The following is an 8,851-nucleotide window of genomic DNA, read 5'->3' as shown; positions in this document are numbered from 1 at the left end:
AGTTTTATTTCCAGGGTCACTTTAAGTTCCCAGTCCGCCCCTGGACCTCTCTCTTGTTGAAATCCATGGCTCCGTTTTTGAGAAATCTGCAGGTTATTTCATATGCTAAAAGGTGTTCAGAGCACCAAGGGATGGGCCTAACCCCTCAAAGTAACTCTTGACCACCTCCTTTCTCCCTTAGCCACTCCCTGCTCCTGTGAGTGACAGGGCCAGGCTTTCTCACTGTCTTCCTCCCTGGCCGTTTAACCTTACACGTGCGGTGATTCATATTTAAACAGTGCATGCGCAGTACATCTCAGCCAATGCTACGATCGGAATGGCATCAGCTCATGCACAGTTTGGATCTCAGCACTGGAGATAGCCAAGGCATACTGCTTATGCACGGAATGAACACTATTCGGCCCATGTGCAGGCTTACAGGGCCAGGCAGGAAGACAATGAGGATGCCTGGCCCTGTTACTCAAGCCGTAGGGAAGGGGGAAAGGCGGTGGTGAAGTGGTTCTCTGAGGGGCTAGGCCTACCCCTCGGTGCAATAAATGCCTCATTAGCATATGAAATAAACTACAGATTGCTTGAGAGGGGTCATATCACTCACCATGGTCAACCCTAACGGGCAGTGTGCCTGGTTTAATAGGGTTGATCATGCTGACAGATGTTCTTCATTGTGTGAAGGTTATTTGGCAACTGTAAGTCTTAGGTAGATATGGCTGAGTAGGCTCATCACTGGTTTAGTTGTATTATTTACTATTTACTTTATTCTCAGATTTGTACCATATAGGGCATAAGGACCTTATAGAACAGAGATCTTCAACTCAGGATCCCCATCTTGAAATCAGACTGTGATACTACATTTCGCCTGCGCAACATAGACGCGCCAGTAAATTCTCTGGTAATCAATTCATGATCGGAGAAGTTGCAGAATGAAAGAAGGTGGTCTCATCAATAAGGGGTTGTTAGGGAGATTTCCAAATGAAACTAAATGAAAATAATCAAACGAAGGTTACTCACATGCTAAACCCCTCACCACTCCAGTGGCAGCGCTCTGGTCGTCCCTGCTGGTTTTTGCTTACCATTCCTGCAGTGATGACATGTCATACATCCACAGGACCTCTGCAGAGGTGATGCCTGACCGTATGGCAGAAGACCGTTGAGTCCACTATTTTATAACATTTACTGCTGTTAGTCTTATGAAGTAATTATCTTGTGATCAGTTTTGAGCTGCTTTTGAAATGAGCCACTGAGGAGCCAGAGCCGAGGATTAGCGTTGTGGTGGCCCCGATGATAATGTGTCATGGTGTATTCTCTCAGGCCATTGCTCACTGGTGTTTATGCAGTAAAGAAGGGGCACCTTGTTTTCCCTGAGTTTCCTACCTGATAGTGGTTCAGGGATGCCCATGGTGTTAATGTCTACGTGGGTCCTAGAAGGGGCACGTTTAGGAGATGCAATGGCCAGAATGTGGTGTTAAGGTAGTCAGAGACCAGGCTAGATTAAACTTAACAAGAGTCTCTCTTTACTGTATGCAGGACTGAAGTAGTAGTACATCCAGCAGTAGATTGTATGCAATGCAAAGTCCTCCCAGATGTCCCAGCATGAGCGAAGCAGATGAATACAGCAGCTGTGCTCTGGCAACTGTGGCTGTAGTATCCACTATTTTAGGGTGCATCGGGTGTAAAAACATGTTATCCCTCTGTTGCAGTAGGGTCTTGATCACCTTAAGCTGGGTCAGCTTGCTGCCTCACTCTTGTTGAAGCCATGCAGATCCTTCTTCTTTAGTTTTTGCTTGCTTGCATCTCCTGGAGCTTGTGGAGGTGGCCTAGGCTCCAGGGCCTGGAGCTGCAGTATATGGGAGAGAAGCACATTCAGACTGCTCCCTAACTCCCCCTCTCTTCAGTTACTCTGACTGGAATCTTCTGGAGATAGGGGGTGGATCCAGCCCACACCCTGAGCTCCAGAGAGGGCCAAGACAGGATTGTTAACTCTGGCCTTGTCTGGCTCATGCTGGAACAACTGAGTGTGTAGTACATAGCATTAACATTGAAAACATTGCATAACAAACCAAACTTTGCAGATACCCCCAGGCCTGCCGTACTGCACTCTAAATTGTATCACTGATCCGATAGGTCACGTTCTGGCTCTTGGCACCTTCGCCGATTTGAAGGAGCCATGCTGCTTCTGCATGCACCAGGTCCCTGTGATTGTTCGCCAGATGCAGTTCCATACTTTTAATAGCGGCCATGCTACACTATTACAACTTTGTCCTATTCAAGTCAATGGCACTACCAAAAAAGTATGGAGCTGACCGGCTGGGGTCTATTCACACAGCTGATCAGTTGGGGCTCAAGAGTCAGATTCCCACTGATCTAATATGGATTATAGGCCATTCATTTTAAGGAACTTTCCCTTTAAGAAATGTTAATGTTACCAGCAAAGAAATTTCAAAAACCTTGATGTCTTTTTTATCAGATGCATTCATAAATATTATATTTACGTACAGGATAAATGCTTTACAGTCACTTGTATTAATATAATTACACCTGCCATTTACTAAGATTTGCTTAGGTGCCTAACCAGCTTTTGACCTGTGTTGTGTAATACGCAGAGCCACCCAGAGAGGGCGCTTGTGAGTCACAACTGGAGTATACACAAGTTTACTTGCCTGAAAGTGACGTTAAGATGTCTTAAAGAGCCCTTTGGCAGTAGATTTATCTGCAAATCAGACCATGTGAGGGGGGTTTGGTGTACAAAAGCTGTGCAGGATGCTGAGCACTGCACTGAGCAGCTGAGAGCTCAGCCAGCAGGTGAGAACAGGAGACTGTGTCTCCTCCCAAGAAGACTGTGATACCTCCAGACTCTGCTGCTCCTCCACTCTTCAGGTAACCATGGACCTATGCATGTGCTTTCACTTCTTATTTGTGTTTTTTTTTTATGGTTATTAGTAGATGCGCAAGTTTTATCCTTAGAAGTTGTGTGTGCTTTTTTTTACTAAAGTGTTCTTAGTCTGAAAGTACTTTATATTGTGACCACATGTCAAAAACACACTCAGATCTGCAGGATGGTTCATCTGCCTGGAGGGAGCAATGTATTGTGTTATTGCTTTATTATATTATTGTATATAATTCTATATATTAATAATAATATTTGTATTCGTATGGTGTGAGTATATTCTGTTTTGCAATACTTGAAACATTGTTGCCTAAAATACAAAATACCAGGATTAAAGAAGATGCGACCTTTAGCCCTACAGAGCTTACAATCTAAAGGATTCATTTTTACTGGATTGTTACTTGGCTTAAGTATATATGAGACAGGACATGCTCAGTGTCTGCTATGATTAAAGACTGTTAGGACTATCTATCTATCTATCTATCTATCTTTAATGTCTATGACACATATTGATTAGACTCTACAAAATTGGCTCCTTGGATAGGCTGACCGACTACTAACATCTCCAGTGCATTGCCAGGTCCCAATATATTTCAGTTTGATTTACAGTAACTTTCTACCACTGCTTGTAATGAAGCTTCCCTGCCTTTTATAAAGCACTGCCTGCAGTTTTTCATGGGTTTTACAACTTGATTCATCTTTTGGCAGTCGTCTTCCTAGTGGTGGGTCAGTAACAGAGTGTAATAAATGGTATATGGAGAGCGTCATGGAAGGCATTATACTGACATAGTAACATCCACCCAGATATTCAATGAACAGATGTAACGTGTGCCCCAGACTGAAGAACTGGTTTTTATTAAATATATTTTCTGATACAACCTGATTTCATAGTGATACTCCAATGTTATCAATGTTTTATCAAACGTCCAAAAGTAGCACTTGTGGAGTCCTTGATCTAATCCCCATTAGTAGATAGATCTCTGAATCCTTTACTGTGCCAGGAATAAAGAGAACAGTCATTTCCAGGGTTTTAATCCAGAGATTTATATAATGTGTAATAACAAAAAATAAAGTTAAAACTGACGGATTGCTATAAAACAATGGGATATTGATGGATAGATGGCTTTGTAGCCTTGATAGTTGTTTCCTTCAAAATAGCGGTCCTACAGGGACAAGTAAACGTTGTCAGTGACCTGTAGAGATTGCTTATGTCATCTTTCACTCATGTACATCGGATATTAGCAAAAGATTAACAGGTGATCTCATCTTCCTGGACCCTTGTGTTGCAAACTATGTGATTGTGACATTTATCATTTTATTTTACTCACTTATATAGCGCTGACATATTCTGCAGCGCTTTAAAGACATCATCATCCGCAGAGGAGCTCACAATCTAAGACCTCTATCAGTATGTCTTTGGAGTGTGGGAGGAAACCGGAGAACCCGGAGGAAACCCACGCAAACACGGGGAGAACATACAAAATCCAAGCAGATGTTGTCCTTGGTCAGATTCATACCTATGATCCCCAGTGCTTACTGAGCCACCCGTATGATCATATGCGTGGGGTAGATTACTACAGGACGCATTGTCTGTCCAGTTTGCAGCTCTCTTCCAAACATCTAAATGGGCATTTCAAAGGACTCAGTTTGGGTTAAAAAAATAAATAAAAAAAACTGTCCATTGCCGGTAATGGGTCTCTGTAGGTCTCTACTTCCTGGTCCCATTTCAAGACACAGGAAAAGCTAGGATCAGCCAATTATTTATTGCAGCATGTAAATAATAAGGCTTCATTCACACGACCATATTTTGGGTCCGCGTGCGATCCGCAATTTTATCGGATCACACGTGTACTCATTCATTTCTACGAGGCGGCAAAAAATAGACAGCCCACGTATATCATCCATGTACTGTGTGCCTTTCTGCCAATTAGAGAACTTGCCATATTCTTGTCCGTTGTGCAGACAAGAATAGGCATTACTATAACAGGGCCCCTGGAAAGCGTCAGATACACACGACCAGTATCCATATTTTGCAGATCCGTGGTTTGCGGCCGATAAAATGGATCCAGTCATTTAAATGTAGTCGAAATCTTTGACTCAGCTGTGTGGAACTACAAATGTCAGCGTGCCAGTCTAGTCAGTGGAACTGCTATTTGCTTTAACACCTGGAAAACTGCAGCTTGTCCGGGTCTGTAGAGATAACCTGATTTACTCCTTGTATCATTGTAGAGTAGATCGCCTCCATCTGGAGCTGTTTAAAACTTGGCTGGTAAATCCATTGTTGTCACCTCTCTTTTTCTAGCATTTCCTACTGTCATGCACTTTCTTGTAGTGAATGGATTACAAATATGTTTTGGTAAATTAATAAAATCCAAGCCAAACTGATTGTGGATATTTTCGATCTCAAGGGGAGTGCACTATAACATGCTCTCCTCCCTATGCAGCAGGGTTTTCCACACAGACTTTGGGTAATCCTTGAAATTGCATAAGGCGAGATGGCACTCACTTTGTTTCTGTTCACACTATAGCCTTCCTCTTTATGGTAGGGGTTCTGCTATTTTTGTAGGCTACAAGAACTCACCCTGCAACACTATTTTATATATCATATCTTTTGGAAACCTAAAAATCTCTTTATAATGCTGCCCCCGCACCTTATATGAACATTAGCCGAACACATTGATTTCAGCAGGACCAGACAGCCAACCGATGTGTATGGGGGTCTCCCAACTCTCCCGACAGCAGATCAGAGGAAAGAATGATCATGCTAGATTTCAGCATGCCCAACCCCGTCTTTTCATGGCTGTCTGGCAGGAGCACTTCCCCACTCCCTATTAAGAACACATGAAGTTAATCACACCGTTTGTATGGAGGGCTTGGAAGGAAATGAGCAGTCTAAGGTGTACAGCCACCCTAAATCAGATCTATCAGGGTATGGTACAGCTGTTTGAAACAAATAAAAGTCATGACGCTAGTATAGATAAGTATATTCATTGCACATCTGACTACCTAACCACCATGGGTGTGATAATGTGACCCCCACATTTAGATGTTTTTGCCAAAAGACAATGCTTATTGAGCAATAAAAGCTCCTCAATAGGAGAAGTGATTAAGGCATTTTTAAGTTAAAATAAGACTATACTAGGTTTAATGGTCCTTATGTTCATGTTTTCTTAGTTTTTAGCCTATTCTTTGAGTAACGATTTCTTCTACTTGAAATTTTTGTTAACTAGCTAAAAACTATATAATACCAATAAATAACAACTATAGGAGGGTTACAGGTTCACATTTGTCTTACGGTATTCCTTTAATGGGGGATTTATGGGTTAATAGAAATGGTTAATTACTATATAACGAAATGTTCTGCAACTATCTAATATACGGTACGTTGTGTATCAAGTCTTCACTATTTGTAAGATTTCTGTTGGATATCAGTTTACATTCAGGGACTGAAACCCCCACGCAAATCTAATATTCATGACAGCCGAGTGTGAGTGTGCTACTATATAACGGTGACTCAGTGGTTAGCACTGGTGCTTTGCAGCGCTTGAATCCGACCAAGGACAACATCTGCATGGAGTTTGTATGTTCTCCCTGTGCTTCCGTGGGTTTCCTCTGGGCTCTCCTGTTTCCTCCCACACTCCAAAGACCAACTTAGATTGTGAGCTCCATTGGGGACAGCTAGATGCTAATGTCTGTAAAGAGCTGCGGAATATAGTAGCGCTATATAAGTGCTTAAAATAAATAAATAAGTATCCTGTCCAGACAAGATCTAAACATATCCTCAGCATACATTTCTCTCCTGCATTTATATTAGGGGGGGGGATCAGTGTAAATGTCACATAGGATTGGCTAGACTGCATGCAACTGGAGCAAGCTTTGTGAAGCATTAGGTATTTTCTTGTGCGTTTACCTCTGGATGTAAAGAATGTTCCCATTCACGCCAGCAGGCGGAAATGTTTGAAAATGGCGATAAATTCAAATGCAAAAAGTATTTAGCTGCGTAAGAAACCTTCCGTTTTTAACAATCCTCTGATGTCATCAGTATGTGTGAAAAGACGCCATCAGTGGGGTTCCATGAGCTGACAATTACTAGACTCACTCTGCCAGGCTCGGACTTGCCCACAGGGGAACAGGGGACTCCCCCGGCGGGCCCCTAGTCCCCCACACCCTACAGAAGTGGCACATGATGCAGTAGACTGACTAAACTACATATGGATAGGCTTCATACAACGCCTCAATAAGCCAATAAAAAATTGGATAGGTTAACAGACTATCCAGTTTACTATTATAGAAGCATTAGTTGGCTGAGATGACTTCTAGGTACAGAGGTATGCTGGACAGTATCCTCTTTCCACAGGGACCTGTGGGGTACCCTATAATCAATCATTCTGTAGAGTCTTGCTGCTGGTACCACTGTATGAGCAGCTAATATTTGTATGTAGCTGTACAGTGGGCCCCTAGAATGAATTTTTCTGGTGGGCCGTAGGTACCCCAGTCCGACACTGCACTCTCCCCTTAGAATTTCAGTTCTTTATAGAAAGTGCTGTTCTTTTTTTGTTACATGGAATATGTTACATTAAAAACCTTAGTTTTTGTAATGTTTTTAATGTAACCTATTCCATGTGACAAATAAAGGAATTTTATGGAGTTCTGCTAGAACACAAACTTTCTATATTGGACTTCACCAGGTGGCCGGCCCTGCTTTTGGTTCTGCGCAGTATGTAAAGAAGGAGGGCTGGACAAGGAATGAGTTGGGGTGAGCTCAGCTGTCATCTTTTTGTTTTTTGTTTTAGTTCATTATATGGCTTTGCAACTTATTCTATCGTCTGACATGTTTCTGTGACATTTGAAAAGATTAAAACTAATGGCGCACTTTAAAATAATGGAATATTTAAAATCCAATATTTTATGGTCCACAAATCTATTAGCACTCCAGGATTTTGGGATTTATAATTCTGACTCATCAGCAATATTCTAGCAGTGTAATTTATTTATTTACGGTCTGACCGCCAGTCCGGGGTAGAGAGGAGATCAGTCTCTCCTGTGCTGCTGACTTCTTGTGAACTACAGAATTACATAATCACTTATCAAATCCCTCCTGGCAACTCTCAGACCCGTTCCCTCCACACCATGCTCTGCCTCCTTGTTCCTCTGTATGCCCAGCATGGAGTGCTGCTGAAGATATTATTTCTGCCTTATCTTAGCACATTGAGTCTGTTTTACCAGTTAGAACTGTATTCGGCTTTATTCAAAATAAAGAAAATTTACAAGAACTGTATTCAGTTATAATAGATGTAGATGCGTGCTCAGACGTGAAGAAGTATGCATACCAAACTAAAAGTGGAAAAGAGGTTTGGAGCCCAAACGTGCACCAGATGATGAATCAAAAATATACATGTAGCACAGGTGTTCGTTCCCAGTAAGATATGCATTCCTAAGATGCAAGACCACAAGTGCAGGTTCAAGGATGAAAAAAAGTCTCATATTGCAAAAGAATGCATTCCACACTTCAACTAATTGGCCCACCAAGAGGCATATTTTCTGCTCATTGCTGTACCCATTAGTTAAATGTTAAATTACTCTCTAATGGTTGACATAACATTACCCCTTACCCATAAAGTCTTCTTCCGATACCATTGTTTTAGATGAAGAATTAAGGTGCTTAAATTCCTGGATACTTGCTGGTTACCCCTGTATAAAAGATGGTTATCTGTGTACTCTGAATGATTACTTGTAAGGGATGCACTTGCAGCAATCATCGGTCTGCAAAGAGGGTTTGAAATGTAATTTATGAATTCATAAAACAAAGTTGCAATTATACAGACTGGAAAGAAAGGAATAAAGTGCTGTTCAAAATTGATACAACTGGAGTGAATGTTAGTGACGAAAAATGGGGACTCACACTCAGCCTTTGGGTAAGGTGTAGGGCATTGAGTGGTAGGTGGGGCTATGATGAATTTGAAGAAT

The 8,851-nt window shown here is 41.9% G+C and overlaps 1 protein-coding gene across 1 annotated transcript in view; it reads left to right on the top strand.

Moving 5' to 3' along the window:
• The first annotated feature begins 2,742 nt into the window (after positions 1–2,742).
• The window catches only part of SLC6A4 (solute carrier family 6 member 4), a 112,044-nt gene continuing 105,935 nt past the window's right edge, over positions 2,743–8,851 (top strand). The window contains exon 1 of the mRNA XM_044283789.1: positions 2,743–2,874. The gene's annotated coding sequence lies outside the window, so the exon portion shown is untranslated. The remainder of the gene's footprint in view (positions 2,875–8,851) is intronic.

Source organism: Bufo gargarizans, chromosome 3 (genome assembly GCF_014858855.1).
Source record: "Bufo gargarizans isolate SCDJY-AF-19 chromosome 3, ASM1485885v1, whole genome shotgun sequence".
Taxonomy (NCBI): domain Eukaryota; kingdom Metazoa; phylum Chordata; class Amphibia; order Anura; family Bufonidae; genus Bufo; species Bufo gargarizans.
Note: the sequence above shows the minus strand (reverse complement) of the source record. Positions and strands in the feature narration are given on the sequence as shown.